This window comes from Bos javanicus, chromosome 23 (genome assembly GCF_032452875.1).
Source record: "Bos javanicus breed banteng chromosome 23, ARS-OSU_banteng_1.0, whole genome shotgun sequence".
Classification (NCBI taxonomy): domain Eukaryota; kingdom Metazoa; phylum Chordata; class Mammalia; order Artiodactyla; family Bovidae; genus Bos; species Bos javanicus.
Genome location: NC_083890.1, coordinates 38,720,040 through 38,736,582, shown reverse-complemented (window position 1 = coordinate 38,736,582; position 16,543 = coordinate 38,720,040).

The window sequence follows — 16,543 nt, the reverse complement described above, 5'->3', positions numbered from 1 at the left end:
TTTTGTCCCATATCTGGCAACTTTTAAGTCCCATCCACTTTTAAGGTAGATCCAGCTTCCTGAAATCCAGCCAGGGCTTGACTCAAGGATCACCAATTAGTTGGACAGAAGTTCAGATAATGGCTTCTCTATCCCATGAAAAACATCTGTCAAACTGAATTGCATCAAAGGTAACAGAATGTTGTGTAATACCGAAATTCCATAGTGAAACAACCTTATGCTCCCTGAGTTTCAAGGATCCCTCGTTCCTTTTATTCACTACGGGGAGAATGGAAAAGACTTCATTTTGTACCTGGAGAAGTTGAAGATAATACAGGACTGGACTATGGTGCTGGCAGTGGAAACATAAAGGAAAAGACAGAAGTGAGAGAAACTGGGAATGAAAATATGTTAAGGACCTACCTGTCATCTAAATCTCAAGAGCAAAGAAGATCAATATTCCAGTGATGATGCAATCTTTCCAGCTTGAATGAGTGAATGCTTTATTCCACTGGCAAATAGGGAAGGGAACAGGAGACCAAGCATAGAAAGAATTAATAGAAACTATTATTTTGAAAGTAAAATAAAGAACCAAATCAACACAAAGTTGTGTTTTTTAACTAATGTGGGGGTGGTAGGAAATGAATAGACAGATTCTATAATTTTCCTAAGTTATTGAAAAATTTCCTTTCTGACTCCTACTGTGAAACTACCCTGAAACTCCCAGACTACAGCTCATATTTTAAACTATATTCCTTGGGCATGGTCACCAAGAGAAAAAAAAAATGAAATAAAAAAGAAATGTTCAATGAATTAAAATAACAAAGCAAGTGCCTTGTAATGGTAGCCAAACTACCAAAAAAACACCAAAGAGAAAGTCAAAAAACAATTCAATATGCTAAATATTTTAAGAAATAGAACTGAGAAAAGGTGATTGTATTTGCAATTAGGTTACTGGATCAGTTCAGTTGCTCAGTCATGTCTGACTCTTTGCAAACCCAAGGACTGCAGCACACCAGGCCTCCCTGTCCATCACCAACTCCTGGAGTTTACTCAAACTCATGTCCATTGAGTTGGTAATGCCATCCAACCATCTTATCCTCTGTTGTCCCCTTCTTCTCCTGCCCTCAATCTTTCCCAGCATCAGGGTCTTTTCAAATGGGTCAATTTTTCATATTAGGTGGCCAAAGTATTGCAGTTTCAGCTTCAACATCAGTCCTTCCAATGAATATTCAGGACTGATTTCCTTTAGGATGGGCTAGTTGGATCTCCTTGCAGTCCAAGGGACTCTCAAGAGTCTTCTCCAACACCGCAGTTCAAAAGTATCAATTCTTCAGCACTCAGCTTTCTTCACAGTCCAATTCTCACATCCATACATGACTACTGGAAAAACCATAATTTTGACTAGATGGACTTTGTTGGCAAAGTAATGTCTCTGCTTTTTAATATGCTGTCTAGGTTGGTCATAGCTTTCTTCCAAGGAGTAAGCGTCTTTTAATTTCATTGCTGCAGTCACCATCTGCAGTGATTTTGGAGCCCCCCAAAATAATGTCTGTCACTGTTTCCAGTGTTTCCCCATCTATTTGCCATGAAGTTACTGGATAGTCAATAATTAAACACAGTAGGAGAAGTGAAAATTTGCTATTATTATAACACAAGAACTGACTGAATCTGCTTTTTCATTCCAAGGTGATAGTAAAATTCATATTTTGGAGAAGGTTCTATGTTTATAGAAAAGAAGGAAGAAAGAACCTTAGTGCCAAGGCAGACAATCTAAGAAGAGAAGAAGAAGACATCATATTTTCAGAAATGGCAGAGAAATTTTTGAGGCTGCAAGATCTTGTATGAAATTTAAGTTGAAGTCTACAACTGTCCATGGGATTTCCCAGTCAAGAATACTGGAGTGGGTTGTCATTTCCTACTCCAAAGTGACATTTAAAAAGCAAAGTAACAGGGAACTCAACTCGGTGTTCTGTGATGACCTAGCGGGGTGGGATGGCAGTGGGGAGGGAGGGTCAATAGAGAGAGAATATATGTATACTTATAGCTGATTCACACTGTTGTACAGCAGAAACTAACACAACCTTGTAAAAAGTTATCCTTCAATAAATAAATAAAAAGCAAATTACTTTGTGGGTCAATCAAGAGATTGAAACCCCCTGAAATTCATAGAAATGATAAGGATATTTTTTTATCCTGATATAAGAAGGAGTCTCAAGTCGCCATACTTAGATATTAAAGTAAAGGATGACTGTCAAAATCTAGAGAATCAGCTGACTCTTAGACAAAAATACTTTGACAATTTGAGTTTTCACTTTTGTGATCAATACTGGCAACAGATGCCTGTTCTGGGCTTATTTAATGTCATTTGAGGGTTTTGAGAGTCCCTTAGACTGCAAGGAGATCCAACCAGTCCATTCTGAAGGAGATCAGCCCTGGGATGTCTTTGGAAGGAATGATGCTAAAGCTGAAACTCCAGTACTTTGGCCACCTCATGTGAAGAGTTGACTCATTGGAAAAGACTCTGATGCTGGGAGGGATTGGGGGCAAGAGGAGAAGGGGACGACAGAGGATGAGATGGCTGGATGGCATCACTGACTTGATGGATGTGAGTCTCGGTGAACTCTGGGAGTTGGTGATGGACAGGGAGGCCTGGCGTGCTGTGATTCATGGGGTCGCAAAGAGTCGGACACGACTGAGCAACTGATCTGATCTGAGGGTTATCATGGCATTCCTCTCTACTTAAAATTATCTCCCTACACTTCCTGAATGCTATAAATCAGATATTAATTTGGGGCTATCAACTATTCCCACATTGGTATAAAAATTAGTTCAAACAAGTTGCCTTTCCTGAGATTATCTGAGAATTTTGATGGGAGGAAAGAGGAGAAAGAAAAGAGAAGCTGAGGTTTCCCTGGTAGCTCAATGGTGAAGAATTCACCTGCTAAGCAGGAGACAAGGGTTTGGTCCCTGGTCTGGGACGATCCCACACGCCTCGAGGTAACTGAGCCCATGCACCGTAATTACTGAGCCCACGAGCTCTAGAGCCCACGCTCTGCAACAAAGGCTGCCACCGCCATGAGAAGCCTGAACACCAACAACTCCCCTTGCCACAACTAGAGAAAGCCCATGCAAAGCAATGAAGAAGATCCAGCACAGTCAACAATACATGAATTTTTTTAATTTTTAAAAAAGGAAAGAGAAGCCAGGAGATGCAGACCCCACCCAAGGCAAAGAGAAGGTTTTGAGTCCACCCAGTGGCACTGGCGCCATGGTACTGGAGGTGACAGGGAGAGTAAGAAAAGGCAAAACTCATCACGTGACAAAGATCATTCCATTTATTTAGAATTTTTGCCTAGATTCAGATTATCTCAAACTATCTATTACCTGTCTTAAAAAAAAAAAAAAAAAGAATTTTTGCCACTCTCTAGTTTTCCAAGGTCATCCTTAAATGTTTGTTTTAGCTGTCTGATCTCTTTTTCTGTCCTTCTCTAGATGTGGAAACAAGCAGGAAAATGGTTAAATTTAAGCCATGGGAAAAGAAAGTGATAGTTTTAATGTGAGTCATCAGCTACTTGGCATTTTGATGCCTCAGTCTTAGAATCTGACCACATTTTTCCTGGAAGCTAGTTTCTGTTTAGTTCACAGACAATGCATCCATAGACTGTGAACTCTTCAATCATTACATTCAGAGGATGGGCTCTGAGACTCATCCAAGAAGGAGAGGGTCACATTGTCTTCAGAGTTTAAATTCTCACCTCAGCTATTTATTTGCTCTGAATAAAGTCTGTAGGATTAGAAAGGAAACCACTCACTCTCTCCCAAAGAAGCTTTTTCTGCTACAGCGATATGTCTGAGCCCTTGTCTTGAATTTTAATGGTTATTAATCTCTCTATGATTGTCTGTGTTGGTCCCAATCCTCTCCATGGGGAAAAGAAAGTTTAAAAACGTTAAGCAGTGATAAAGCTACCACTAGAACAGGTGTGTGTGAGCAAATTATAACCCTCGGTCCAAATCTGCCCTCTTGCCTCTTTTTAGCAGGTTTTATTGGAACACAGATATGCTTGTCTGTTTACATACCGACTGTGGCTGCTTCCACACTATAATGACAGGACTGAGCAGTTATAACAGAAATCATATGGCCTTTGAAAGCAAAAATAGTTACTCTCTAGCCCTTTATAGAAAAAAATTTGTTAACTCCTGACTGCAGCATTTCATCTTCCACTATTTCTTGCTGTTCAGTCGCTAAGTCATGTTCAACTCTTTGTACCCCATGGATGCCAGGCTTCCCTGTCTTTCACTATCTCCCAAAGTTTGCTAAAATTCATGTCCATTGAGTTAATGATGCCATCCAACCATCTCATCCTCTGCCGCCCCCTTCTCCTCCTGCCCTCCTCCTAGCTGAAGCATAGACGCAATATAAATATTTGAAGACTCCTCGGAGTTGCCCAGACCATGGTCAACTTGGTGATTCTCTTGCTTCCTTTTGACCATTTTGAACAGGGGACAGGGCTTCCAGAAGTCTACAGATCTTAGGTGGAGTAAGTTCCAAACATCACACAAGCTCTTCAAAGAGTTTCAACTGTTCCTTAGCCAGCTTGAAGCAACGCACTGTTATTACGAGGGAGAATTTTGACTCAGTGCAGCAGAGCAAAAGGTATTAGTCACATCCGCACCAGAGGTATTTATAACATTGCTACTGTTGTGGTTGTTCAGTCACTCAGTCGTGTCCAACTCTTTGCAGCCCCATGGACTGCAGCACACCAGGCTTCCCTGTCCTTCACTCTCTCCTATAATTTGCTCAAATTCATGACCATTGAGTCTGTGATGTCATTCAACCATCTCATCCTCTGCTGCTCTCTTCTCCTTTTGCCTTCAATCTTTCCCAGCATCAAATTTTAAAACCTTTTAAACCACTTTAGCTTAGAGTGCATTTCAAATGCACTTTTGACTGAAGACCAACATTCAAAAAAATTTTTAAAAACACATAAATTAGAGAAAAATTCCAACTCTTAACATCTCTAATTATACTTGGTGGTGTCAGACTTTCTCACTCATTGAACATCTTCCAGGAACAACTCCCTTGATGACCACAATCTGAAATCTTCCCACAAAGTAAAAAGAGTAATATTCTTAAAAGTAACATTCTTCTTTTATATAAAACATCAATATTGTGAGCTCTCTATTTTATAGAACAGATATAAGGCTAGAGTATGAGATAAATAAATTTTGGGAAATACTTTTACATTCCAACTGACAGAATTCTCTAAGGTTTTTAGTTCCATTCATCTAAAATTTTAATACCAAGACTTCACTCAAGATAGACACTGCTGTGTCTGACTTTTTCTTATGTTCTCATGTCTGGCTTTTACTTGTTTCTAAAGGCTATTTCAGACCAACATGAATGTGTGAGACAGCCCGTAGTTTGTAATTTCTGTACTCATTATACGTTGTATCAAACATATTGTCAGGCTTAAATATTCAGAGTGGCTTAAAAGTCTAGGAAACTTATTTTAAAATAATTTACAAACACTAGGTTTACAGAACCTTCAATTTCATGTGTCTTGCATATCTAAATTTAGCAAACAATAAAAGAGCAGTTCTCACTGGTTTCCAAAGATGATCCAGTGCAGAGTTGGCTATCTTTCCAAGGTGATATGCCAAATCCTAATATTTTCACTTCTTGCCTTAGGAGAGTTTGTTATTAGAGTTTGCAGAGGATTTTTTTGTTAAGAACTTCTTAAGACTGGTGCAAAGCACTAATTTTGGATGTGGCAGAAACGGTTTAGTGTTGATCTGTAAAGTCCTTCTACATATATTATCTCGTTCATTCTGGAGGAAAGAGTATTGTTATTACCCCTTTTCCACAGATGTGGGATGTGAGTTCCAAGAGTCTAAGTTACAGGTCATGCAGCTGGAAGGATATAGTTAGAGTTCAAGCTCCAAGATCAGATCTTGCAAACAGAAAGAAAATGGTGATTAGAATCTGGACAGATATCAGTAGTCAAAGCCAAATAGGCAAACTGTGCTCATCTAAACTAAATTTTGGCTGTAACTGCGGCAAAGGCAGGTTGCTATTGGTGTTGTTTAAGTCGCTCAGTCATGTCTAACTCTTTTCGACCCCATGAACTGTAGCCCATCAAGTTCCTCTGTCCTGGAGTGGATTGCCATTGCCTTCTCCAGGGGATCTTCCCAACGCAAGGATCAAACCTGAGTCTCGTGCATTGACAAGCAGATTCTTTCCTACTGAGCCACCAGGGAAGCCCATAAAGGCAGGTTACACTGTAGATTTGAAGCTAGGAAAAAAGACACACATCATAACAATATAAATATGGAAAATACAGTAAAACACAATACTCAATATACAGTTGGGAAATCCGGGAACCCTCAGAAGTTGAAAGGAAAAACAGAGTTGATGACCAAAGTCCTAGAAGACAGTCAGAAAGTTACAGTAATTGGGAGAGCAAAGGAAGGCAGCAGAAAATCTTAGATTCCTAAGCTTCCAGGGACTATTTTATTGCAAGAAAGTTGCTAGGTACTGAGCATACATTAACACAATAATATCTTAGCCCTTCACAATTTCATAATATTGTAGAAGAGAGAGAAATGTAGGCAAATAATTACTACAAAATGCTATAAATCATAAAGGAAAAGCCACATACAAAATTCTGTGAAAGCACTGGGAAGAAATTATATAATGACACAATGACAAGAAATAATAATCACCTCATACCAGAAGCTTTCATCTCATCCTGACCTGTGCAGAATGAGGAGGCAGTGGGTGGACTGAAGTGTGGGGAGCACAATGGTTGAGAACTCTCAGCTGGTGTGTGGATGAAGGAGGACTACAGGAATCTAGTTGCACCAAGTTAATAGTCAGCTGAGACAGAATAAGTCAGGGAAGCACAGAAGTTAAAAGACCCAGGGGTCAGAAAATTATGTTCCCAGGAATATTCCTCCTGGAGATAGTCTGACAGATGATGCCAGAGAGGCCAAAGACAAGCTCCTCCCACTTTACAATTTTGCTTCAGATCAATTCTGCTGTTAACGAACTGGGAGGACTATATAATATATTGACCAAGCCTGGAATGGAGAGTAAAACAAAGATTTACTGATAATTACCCAGGAAAACGAATGGTCATCTTAGATCTGACTCTACCCGTGGGAATGTGGCCAAGATATCTTTTTGAGCTTTCATTTAAGGGGGAGTGATAATATCCATCTTTTGAGTTGCAAGCTTTTGAAAGAAAAGAAGAAAGAAAGAAAGAAGTGAGGGAGGGAGGGGTAAAGGGAGGAAGAGTAAAAGGAAGGAAGGAAGCTATGTGAAATGCCTGGTTTATTGTGGGCAACCCAACACATACTATTGATAAGTAACTAAAATAAGCTAGGATCTGTCCCACTTTTAACTTTGGCCTTACGTTAGTACACATTAACAGAAAGTAGAGATAAGAGTAATCGTGACTTTTATTTATTGCTTCCTTCATATTTATTTATTTATTTGGCTGCATTGGGTCTTAGTTGTGGCATGAGGGATCTTTCACTGTGGCACGCGGACTCTTCTAGTTTTTGCCAAAGGGCTTATTTGCTCCACAGCAAGTGGGATCTTAGTTCCCCAACCAGGGATGGAACCCACGCCCCCTGCTTTGCAAGGCAGATTCTTAAGCACTGGGCCACCAGAGAAGTCCCTAATCATGACTTTCAGAAGCTTGGGGAAAAAGCTGAGGAAGATGCTGAGTTGGGTAGATGTCAAGGAGACCATCCATCACACATTTCTGACTTCCGGGGCTGCTTAAACATACCCAGGCTTCTGCGGCAGCCGACACAATACTGTAGGGCTCTGTGTTAAAAACAAAGGTCATCCTAACGGTGTTATCTCAGACACAAAGCCAGACCAAACAGACATGTCACGAAATAGCCTTACGTTCAAGTGAAACACAGGCAATTTGTAAGTTCTCACCTGGGAGCATCACGAGTGATCCCTGTTTCCATGTAATCTTCTCTGTTGTCCCTGCTTAGTATTTATAATGGCTGCCTGGACACAGGACAGCCCTGTTGCAAAGGAGCATGTCTAATGTTTGCTTATCTCTTGTTTTATCAGAGCTGCCAAGTAAAAGCTGCAAAATTACAGCAAGAAGCAGGCAGACAATTCAGCAAACAAGGGGAAGAATATTATCTTCACTATTGTGGGTGATGACAGGTACTTGGGAGGCATTCTGAGGACAAATGGAAAATGTGAACCCACCTCCTTTTCTGTTTGTAGGGTTTGCATAGCTCAGTTTACAGTAATGACTCTAGGGTTGAAGGCACAGTGGGGGAGAAGACAACAAACAGTGATTGTCTCCCGACCCCTGCAGCCCAAATTGACAATGGTTTGCATGCAGGCTTCTCTCATTGTATGTATATATTGTCATTCTGGCGGGCTACAGACCATGGGTCAGCAAAGAGTCAAACAGGACTGAGAGATTAAGCACAACACAACACAGGTTCTGTTCCTAGGCATCTCTTTGAACTTGACCTTGAATTTCTTGACCACAGTGTCTCTATTTGCTCCTGCCTGAGGCATGCAGTAGCCCACCAGGCCCCTCTGTCCATGGAATTTTCCAGGCAAGAATACTGGAGTGACTTGCCATTTCCTACTCCAGGGGATCTTCTTGACCCAGGGATCAATCTCACATCTGCCTAAGGGCAAAAGTATTTTTCCTACTGTCTAGAACCAGTGGTATTAAAGATTTAGAACATGCTTTTTAAAAAATTGTAATAGGGGACTTCGCTGATGATCCAGTGGTTAAAACTTCACTTTCTAATTCAGGGGGTGAGAGTTCAATCCCTGGTTGGGGATCTGGGATCCCACACGCCTCACAGCCAAAAAAAAAAAAAAACATAAAACAAGAGCAATACTGTCACAAATTCAATAAAGAATTTGAAAAAAAAAATGGTTCACATCAAAAAATCTTTAAAAAATGGTAATAAAAGACATCAGAAACAGGTTTCAAGTAGTGTTTCTTCTATTAAATAGCTACATGACCTTGGACAAATCACCTTGAATTTCTCATCTGCAAAATAAAGAGATTGGGCCAATGGGTCCTAAAAGTGCCTTCTAGTTCTAATGTTCTAGGATCTCATCATTCTGAAGACAAGCCCCTGAGGCAATCGAGTGCAGGGTAGAGATATACATTGCTTGTACTCTGCAAAAATTTTTTAAAAGAATATAGCTCTTTAGTCCTATGATGACTAGAAAGCCTTTAGGAAATCAGGACGGCAAAGATTTCCTCTTTTATGGAACAAAATTGTTTCCTTTTTTTTTTTTTTTTGAGGTTCAGAAAGATGTCATGTTTCTTTCTCGGGTGAGCACTTCATTTCCAGAATTAGAATTGATCTCAAGGAAATGAAAGATTCATCACAAGTGATAAAACTCCAGTGGATTTGTCACAGCTTTAATAATATATGGCTATATTTAAAGAAACTCTATTAACCTGGCAGTGACGAGGTGCCAATCTGAATAACCACAGAAAGTTTCCAAAGCAGGAAGCAAACACTTTTGCTTTACACTCCAGAGGTAACTTTAATGCAAAAAAAAGCATAATAATAAAAAGGAGGGAAGCAAAGATAACTACACATCACTAGCTAAATTAAAAAATTTTAAAAAAAAACCTCAAAAGAAAGAAATGTAAAAACTTGTAAGCCATACACATTTTGAAGAAATACGAAAATAATTTCCATTTTGATATAATGAATATTTTTTCAAGTTTTGTAAGTGTGTTCCTTTTTTGGTTTCAATTATCCAGAGTTGGAAGAAGACTCCAAAATCTTTAGCTTGACCTCTTACTTCTGAGAACCACCCCAGAGTCTGCTGAACAGAAAAAAAAAAAAAAAACCTCAGTCCTGATGCTTAGAAATTGGGATTCTTGTCTAGGTACAAGCCAACTGACTTGAGGGAAAAATCAGACTTACTTTCTGATCAGTAAAATAATATGTTGCATGCACGCATGTTAAGTCGCTTCAGTCATATTTGACTCTGTGCAACCCTATGGACTGTAGCCCACCAGGCTCCTCTGTCCATGGTGTTCTCCAGGCAAGAATACTAGACAACCCACTCTAGTATCTTCCCAGACCCAAGGATCGAACCACGTCTCTTACATCTGCATTGACAGGCAGGTTCTTTACCACTAGCGCCACCTGGGAAGCCCCAAAATAACATGTTTGAATGCCTCAAATCCTGTATTCTTGAAGTCATTCCAAAGAGGTGGACATCTTTTCTTTGCTGAGACAACTGTAGTCCCAACAATGCTGGGAAGGAGAACAAGAGGCATTCGCAGAAATGTGTTCTATAAAACCCAGCACCCAGAATGGACGGACTCAGAGACAAAGGACTTTCCTAAACCTGATTCTAATCCCTCCCTTTAGCTGAAGTCCATTTCTGTCCTCAAAGAAGACATAATTGCTATCCCTCCTTATCTTACACCAGGGTTTTCCATAAACACAAAGAGAGTCATTAGTTATATCTTAGCTTCTTTTCATCTGCTTCCACTAGAAAAATAGAAGAAAAAAGGCACACTTCCCTGCACTAGGGAGGAGGACAGGGGAATCACAGTTTCTAAAAATACTTTTTTTTTTGACCGCAGAGCATGGCTTGTGAAATCTTAGTTCCCTGACCAGGGATCGAACCTGGGATCTCAACAGTGAAAGCACTAAGACCTAACCACTGGACTGCCAGGAAATTCCCTAGAAACACTTTCTGTATTTCCAACAGAACAGTCTTAGAAATTCCAAACTGAGTCTAGATAAGAAAGCAAATGAATACTCTAATAAAACAGAAACATGTAACCAAACTGGTAAGATCATTTTAAGATGTCAAAATACGGTTTTGGTTTATCTGCTTCCCGGTTTTTCTGGACAGTTCATGCCGGATCCCACCCTGCAGTCCCTGTGACCATCTGTCTAAAGACCTTTCCTTTCCTACTATTGCTATTTGTTCAACAGTTGAAAGACAAGAAAGCACTTTTCCTCTGGAAAAAGTAAATGCAAATTTTGTAAAAGAAGACCCTAATAGCTATCGTGATTCTGCTCTCTTATATCTGAACCTTCCACTGAGGCTCTGCCCTAAGACAGAGTAGATGACATTGGTTCCACAAAAGGAGGAGTGAATTGATGACATAACCAGGCAGGAAAGAGCTCCAACACTCCTGCCTCACCCAAACCACACAAATCATTCTGATGCAGAGATAACATAGGACAAATATTTTTTAAAAAATTAAAGAAATTGTCCCAAACCTTGCTGTCAAGAAGGGATCCACACCTTTTCATTAAAATCAAGTAAGCAAGGGACTTTGCTGGCCATCCAGTGGTTAATACTTTGCCTTCCAGTGCAAGGGGGAACTTCTCAGGTGGCTCAGTGGTAAAGAATCCGCCTGCCAATGCAGAAGACACAGGAGACTCTGGGTCTATCCCTGGATTGGGAAGATCCCCTGGAGGAGGAAATGGCAACTCACTCCAGTATTCTTGCCTGGAAAAATCCCACGGACGGAGGAGCCTGGAGGGCTACAGTCCATCGGGTCGCAAAGAGTTGGACAAAACTGAGCATGTAGACACGCTTGCTTACAACGCGGCGGTGCAGAGGGGTACAGGTTCCATCCCTGCTGGGGGAGCAAAGACCCCACATGCCTCATGGCCAAAAAAAAAATCAGAACATAAATAACAGAAGCAATGCTGTTAACAAATTCAATAAAGATTATACATATATATGTATACATACATAATTATATAATGAAATAATTCCCTTTTTAAAAAATCAAGCAAACAAAACTTGTCCTTACAAAGCAACAAAGTGAAGAATTCTAATGGTTCTATCAGCCAGGAAGCTGATATCTTCCTAAACGCAAAATTGTTGATATTCTTGGATGCTGAAAACATGTGATTACCTCGAAACATAAGAGTGCCTTATGTGGTCCTGGGATCACTGAAGGAGAAGACTCCATAAAGTCTACAACTGTGAGACTTCAAGGTACTTTAGCAAAATCTACATAATTATGTCATCATAAGCCTGCATGAACACACATACAGCCAACATCTTTACATCATGCACACATGGTTAATATCTCACTAACGCATGTGAGCAGGAGAATAAAGCCTTTGTGTAACAACAAAAGGATCATACTGTTTCATTCATACAACACCCACCCTGGAGTCGCCAGACCCTCCAACACCGAAGCTTTTAATAAGATACTTGCCCACAAATTAAAAGGGATTCTGCAATTCCATCACTAGACAAGAATGTGATTTCAGCATCACAAGAGTAAACAAAATAGTAATCCTACTGTTATAAATTATGCATCATTCATCTCAAAGGACAATAAATAAAGCATCTTTCATCTCTATGAATCCCAAAGCAGTTAACAATTTATAAACTAGCACATGGGAATCACTTGATTCATTCTGAAAGAGATCCTGCCCTGGGATGCTGTGGTATTTTTTAAATAGTACACACAGAACTATATTGAAAGGCGAGAAGCAAGGAAATACTATACCAGTGGCCTAGATTTGAGTTGAGGAGGTAAGAACCTGATTGAAATGCATTCAGAAGTTCTTTTCTCCCATTTACCTCAAGGAGATGTGAATTTTGACACTTTCCAGACATTAATTCTCCAAAGTTTTTTGCCAGTGTTCCCATTTCTTTTCAGCTGGGTTATTACAATAAGTTTTTCTGAAGCAAATATTTGGTGTATCATTTACTTATTGACAAACCTTGTTAATCTCCTTTGCCCAGCATGATGCCCAATCTTAGAATAGCAGGAAGGATCCTCCAACATCTAGCCATCCCACCACACTTGGAGAAAAACATCAAAATAATTTGAAGGGGAACACATGTATAATTTTTTTTTAATTAAAATTGAATTAAAAAAATAATTTGAAGGACTTTCCTGGTGGTTCAGTGGTCTGCCTGCTATTGCAAGGGACGTGGGTTCGATCCCTGGTCCAGGAAGATCCCACATGCCACAGGGCAGCGAAAGCAGTGCACCACAAGCTCTGAGCCCATGCTCTACAACAAAAGGAAGCCACTGCAATGGGAAACACGCGCACTGCAGTGAAGAGCAGCCTCAGCTAAAGAAAGCCTGCACACAGCAATGAGGACCCAGGGCAGCCAAAATAATAATAATTTTTTGAAAGTGACTAACACTTGGTGTGTTAGTACAAGGGAGGAAGTAGATAATATCTGTCCATGTGCTATACTGGGCTTAGTTGCCTGTTGTGTCCAACTCTGCAACCCCATGGACTGTATAGCATACCAGGTTCCTCTGTCCATGAGATTCCCCAGGCAAGGATACTGGAGTGGGTTGCCTTTACTTCTCCAAGGGATCCTCCTGATCCAGGGATTGAACCCGCATCTCCTGCAAAGGCAGATGGATTCTTTACCACTGAGCCACTTGACATATTCAGAAAGAGAAACTCTTCTCCCAAGACCTCATCTTTGGTATTGCATGAACCTCTGGATGGCTGCCAAAGCCTTTCCAAAGATTGTGTTTTCCTTATTCACACATCTGAGATGTAACACCATGGGTGATGATTATAACCAAGGGCCGTGTTTTTGTCTGCCAAATACAGCATCTCCTGAATGAACTAGGCATCTCCACCCTGTATTTTAGACCTTAAATTTCACCATGATCAAACAGAACAAACATCGTCTACCCAGCTGTTAACATCACTATACACATATTTACAGTTTTCTTAAAAAGATATCTTTTCAAATACATAAGGGATTCCCTGGTGGCTCAGAGGGTAAAGTATCTACCCGCAATGTGGGAGACCCGGGTTCAATCCCTGGGTCGGGAAGATCCCCTGGAGAAGAAAATGGCAACCCACTCCAGTACTCTTGCCTAGAAAATTCCATGGATGGAGGAGCCTGGTGGGCTACAGTCCATGGGGTCACCAAGAGTCGGACACGACTGAGCAACTTCACTTCAAATACATATTTGATGCTGAGATCCTATATAATATCAGAATCCACAGCAGAAGTCTGGATTGGCTTCTTAGAAGTGCTTTGTATCATTTTTTCCCCAGTCTTGAGTGCTGTCTATGTGCCAGTTTGTTCATTTTGGCCTTTTTTTTTTTTTAACATAAACTCAACTTGAGCTGCACTATAAGGTCCGTGAAAGTACACGTCTATAGAGAATAAGCTTCCTCCACGTTTCCAAGTCTTAGACTTTGCAAATATTGACAATGTCAGCCCTGTAAGAGTCTTTACACATGTAAGCATTCAATCAATACATGGATTGATACTTGGGATGTGATCTGGAGGCAGTTAAAAAGAGCAGTGCTTGAAAACAGTGAGGAGGAAAGATTTGTTTGCAGCCCAGATTTCTAAATACACTGCAGAGCTCGGAATAAGGTAGGTGTTCAATAAATATTTGTTGAGTAAGTGTTGAAAGAATGCCTATAAATCTTTTCTCTTCTCGCAGTGACTCAAACATACAAAGTAGAATGATAGCCCTTGGGCTAGGAAGGTTGGCCTTTGCCGTCTCCCCGTTTGCCTGCCTGATTCCAGGTGGTGGCAAAGCAGCTTGGATGCCTCTGTTTCAACTGCAAGCTCTCAGTTTCCCACGTCTTATTAGATAACCCATCTTTTATTCACCCTCAACAGACTCAGGCACAGATGGCTATCCCAAAGTGAAAGACTCTATGCTTGGGAAAGACACAGCTATAAAGAGAAGCCCTAGATCAGGAGAAATTGGGTGATCCTCAATACTTACCCTTCTCTGAAACTAGCTAACCCAGGAATGCAGATTTTAAAGTAAAAGAGATTCTGCTCAGGATTTTTCTGGCGGTCCAGTGGTAAGGTATATACCTGCTAATTTAGGGGACACAGGTTAGATTCCTGATCTGGGAAGATTCCATAAGCTGAGGGGCAACTAAGCCCATGCGCCCCAGCTACTGAGCCTGCAATCTTGAGTCCGCAAGCCTCAGCTACGGAAGCCCACGCACCCTAGAGCCCAGGCTCTGAATCAAGAAGCCTGCGCATCACAACTAGAGAGGACCCCGAGCTCCCTGCAAGTACAGAAAGCCCATGCGCAGCAATGAAGACCCAGAGCAGCCAAAAAAAAAATTTTTTTAAAGAGATCCTCTGCTATTTTAAACAATAATAAAAGAGATTCTGCCCTTAAACCTTGGGCCTTTCTCTGTAAATGCGTTACAGGCCAGGACCACCACCTATTCTGCAGTACAGTCATGCTGTCTCTGTCCACGTAAAGCTTTTCTTGTTCAAGGGGAATGAAACTCAGAAGAGCACACGAATGACCAGGAGCTACTATTACCCTCTAAAAGACAAAACAGCATTAGCTGAGAACAAAGCAGGTCCTTACACATCTGGCCTTATATGGGGACAAGGAGTTCCACATTTGTGAATTTACCAGATAAATGATTTAAGAAATGGCAGACTCTATAAGCAGACCATATACAAGGGACCACGTCACTCATGATCTGAATTAAATCCATGTAAGAAGAAAGTAGGAATTATAGAAGGTAAAGAAAATTAAGTCCTCAAGAATTCCTAAAGAGATGGTGGGGAATTCTGGGTTTTCTAAAACACACAGAGATTTGAGCAAATAGTGTGTGAATCTCAAATGAAGCTATGACTTCCAGATAAAACTGATCATGAAGAAAGTTGCAAAACTGGGACTAGAATCCAGGTATTTTCAATCAGTCAGTGGCTCTTTCCAAAAATCATTTTACTCTTCACCTGTATAAAAATGTGCTCCTTGAATTTGTCCAAGATTGAGGGGAATTTTAGAACGTAACTGTATAAAGGACAGGAGTTGTGCTTTAAATACATTTATATACAGGTGGCGTGTGGGTTTCCCAGTTGGCACTAATAGTAAAGAACCTGCCTGCCGGTGCAAGAGTTGTAAGAGATGCGGGTTCAATCCCTGGGTTGGGAAGATCCCTGGAGAAGGAAATGACCACTCATTCCAGTACTCTTGCCTGGGAAAACCCACGGACAGAGGAGCCTGGTGGGCTATATAGTCCATGGGATCACTGAAGAGTCAGACAAGACTTAGCAACTTTACAACAACAAGAATGCTTTATAATGCACAGCAGGGCTTTCCTTCCTTCTGTATGATCATGACTAATCAGGGCCCTTCCACAGCACAGGCAGCCAAGGAAGAAAAACCGTTCAGGGCCAAACCAGGCTTGTTCCCACTTGCCACATAGGTGAGGGGCAGTCCCACTGCCAGCTGCCCTGAGAGTGACTCCGTTTGCCCTGCCCCCATCACAGCCCCAGGCCATGCCCACACCTCTCCAAGCCCAACTGCAGGCCTTCTTAAAGGACCCGGAGGCCCCAGTGTTACCTGGCAACCGCGCACCTGCGAGTTAGGTCAGCCAGGCGTGCTAACCTGTGTGTTCAGGCTTGCTGGCTCTGGACGTATTCTTGTGCTCCCTTATTATAGCTCACTCCCCCAGCTCAGAGAGAAGAACAGAGCTGATTGTTTTCCTTCTCGGTTTCCTAGAGACAACAGATCCTCTGATTAGCTCTATGTTGAATGTGCAAAAAGGCTAAGGTATACACCACAGC